This window comes from Ptychodera flava, chromosome 22 (genome assembly GCF_041260155.1).
Source record: "Ptychodera flava strain L36383 chromosome 22, AS_Pfla_20210202, whole genome shotgun sequence".
NCBI lineage: Eukaryota > Metazoa > Hemichordata > Enteropneusta > Ptychoderidae > Ptychodera > Ptychodera flava.
Genome location: NC_091949.1, coordinates 31,417,809 through 31,421,083, shown reverse-complemented (window position 1 = coordinate 31,421,083; position 3,275 = coordinate 31,417,809). Strand labels below are relative to the sequence as shown.

The 3,275-nt window shown below is 36.1% G+C and overlaps 1 long non-coding RNA gene across 1 annotated transcript; it reads left to right on the top strand.

Moving 5' to 3' along the window:
- Positions 1-1,404: 1,404 nt before the first annotated feature.
- On the top strand, positions 1,405-2,865 carry LOC139123301 (uncharacterized). The gene is made up of 3 exons (XR_011549640.1): positions 1,405-1,466; positions 1,746-1,812; positions 2,722-2,865. It is a non-coding gene; the product is annotated as an uncharacterized lncRNA (long non-coding RNA).
- The last annotated feature ends 410 nt before the right edge of the window (positions 2,866-3,275 follow it).

The following is a 3,275-nucleotide window of genomic DNA, read 5'->3' as shown; positions in this document are numbered from 1 at the left end:
ACTTGGGCCGTTGTTCATTCACGTTCTTCATGTGGTATCTTTCACCAGTACGTATTAATGGGGACCAACAGAGCTGAAAGGCTGGTACTTGTATTAATTGATATCTGAAATTTCCGACCCGGCAATTTAAAGGATATTTCGTATGATTCAATGACTACTATTAACATATTCTTTCCACCTACCACCCATCTTCCGTTGTTTTACATAAATAGGAGATTCACCAAAGAATTGTGCTTCAAACGATATTCAAACACCGAAACCTTATATTGCTTTGTATTAAAACTCAAAAGACCAGATGGCTCTATCGTTCTGTGAATCGATCATCATACAAATCTCGGAATTAGGTGATACTGCCATCAGAAGTAGCGCAGCCGGCTATTACAGTTTTGAAGAGGTCTTTAACCGTCGGGTTGGATACAAAATTCTCTTTTTATATTATTCTTCTGTTTTCAAGCGATTGTAAAAAGTAAAAAAATGGTTTGCAGTTGCAGATGACTCGCCTAAATAATTAAGAGATGCAGAGTTGACCCGTTGCAAAGATGTACAATCCGGTATACATATAAAAGTTTAGACCAGGCTTAACCCTCACCTCCATTTGATGTTGTCAGCTTGTGCGCAAAACATTCTGATTTGGAGATGGAAGGCGAATTTTCACATAAGCTGCATTGACATTTATTTCTGCAGCAAGTTTAATACACATCCAGTATAGCCGATATAATATGTGCTTTGTGTAACAGAACTAGATAACTTTGGTGATACATACACCAAATGGTGTGAAGAGTCGGGCCAATCTTCAGAGATATAGAGCTTAATACTTATGGGAAGCTGCTTCATTTTATATAAACCCACAAGGACAGAGTTTTCTTCTATGATTGTTTTGCTTGATAAAGCTATCTTTTCATCTTCATCTGCGCCAAAGCTCTTAGAAGGTTCAAATAACATTCATCCTACATTAGTTGCATGCGCATTAGTTAAATTTGTTGTTGTTTGAACTTGTGCAGTAGCTAAATACCTGCAAAAAACAACACAAGAAAAACTGGCACATCATTTTGCAAACACGCAGACCGATTCGCAGTCTAGGCAAAATATCGATGTTTCTATGCAGTTGGCAGTTAAAACCATAAAGCGCATAATAGGGTGATGAAAATAACAATAGCAATTGGTAAAATAGTATGCAATTAAACCTTTTATTATTCAATTCATTTCAGATCTCCATACTTGGACAATTAAGTCCGACAATTTTCTTACTCTATTTCATTGTAATGTTTAACAAATAACATTTTTTCCATGGTACCTTATATTGAATGGAAGATAATAAATCTTAGATCAATGGTGTTAGAAGATACTAAACAAAATAAAGTATATAAAAAGCTTCCTGAGAACTAGATACTTTACATAGGTTGTGTACATGGTGGACCATGGTATTATCTGTGCTCTTAATGTTTGGGCTTCTTGCCCTATCACAGGTAGAAACAAAATAGTACTGGGTAAAACGTTCCCATGGAATTCCGGGGTTTTCCAAATAATCTGGTTCTCTCTCCGGGGTGGAAACGCAATGCAAAACAAGCTAAAAAAGTGGTCTATCATTTTTTTATGGCGTACTACATTCAACTTTCATTTAACGACAAGAGAAACTAACGATGGGCCCTGCGCTTAGAGTCGTGTGTAGTGAGAGTAGGACGATCCATTCCCTAACAACGGTTAAAATAATGTGTCAAATGACAAATTGTCTTCTTAATTCACAGGGCGGCTTCCGTCACTGGGGAGATTGTGAACTTGAATATATCCCAGAACTAAACGACCATCGTACAGGTAAGTTTATACAGTATGGTGTTTTCGTGATTAAGCTCATTTCTTAAAAGTATGTGTATTAAAACATATTGGGAGAAGGTAAGGAAATGTTCCAGGGCCTGTTTAGGGTAGAATGTTGTTCGCTGCTTCGTCATTTTTGATGACATAGGCATAGTGTGTGCAGAAATGACGAAATTCGGGTATTTTCTGTATACCCATGACTTGCCTGTAAATTATTTCTCATATCTAACGCTAACCTATCACGCTAACCTATTCTGGCCACGGTAGACTTTATTTCGCATGTTCGTTTTCTTTCAAAAGGGTCTAAATGTCAGTCAGCAACATATACTGTCAAAGTAGTTCTATTGTTATCCTTCTGACTGTCAGAATTACGTTTGTGCATAAACTAAAACGCATCTTGGCCATTTATTTTCTTGTCGGTAAGCGTATCATGTAAGGAGTAAAAGTAAATGAAATAGAATATCACACAAAAAATACCATGCAGTTACATTATATATTTAAAAGAGATCTGAAATGGTACATAACTATATAAATTGTTCTGACCTTAAGTAAATCTTAGCGCTTATATTGAAGTTAGCTGTTATGTGAAATGCGCGTTTGATTCAATATAACTAACTAAGATATAAACATGCGCGAGAGCTTGATGCAAAATCATCCTGTACCTGTCATACTTTAGTTACTTTGATATCCATGATAACCCTAAACAGTCAGTTTATTTAAAATTTTATTGTGTAGCAAGACGTTGAAATTATTTTCGTTTTATCATACGTGATATAGACATGAGCACAAAGCAGTTTCATAGTATTTCATAAAGCACATTCAATGTTGGGCAATATTATGATAACTTTGTTTCCTTAACAACAATTGAGTTTGAAGTTGCATTACCGTGACGCTCATTTTCGTCTGAAGTTTGTGTGTACCATATGGAAGTAAACGATGATTATTGTATGACGTTCAATGGCAAGGACATCGTAAGCGATTGTGAAGACCCGGATGGCAACATTGTGGAATGTGTTGCCTGTTACATTGATGATCCAAATTGTGCTGGGACTGATACAGCCATACCTTCAGTAAGTATACAACGCTTATGTTTTCGAAAAGCTGAGAATGCTAAAATAGGTCGTAAATTCAAACCCAATGAAAACTGGTGTATCAAGTCACCAGCTATTTCACATATTTACACGTTGACACTCTCGTTTACACATGTTGGCATGTTTTGTTCTTCGCTTAATAACATATGTTCACTTGAGACATGATAGAAAACATTTGACATCGTTTACCAAGATAACAGATTTTATTGCTTATAATTATCAAAGAGGGCGAAGTGTAGAGAAATACAACATCAACTTAGATGTGAAATCCTCTATACAAAAAGTGCTGGCATGTCTGAAATGATAAGGGCTGGTAGAATTTCTCTGTACAACATGTGAGGACTCTATTCTACAGCCATTTCATGAGTTTCT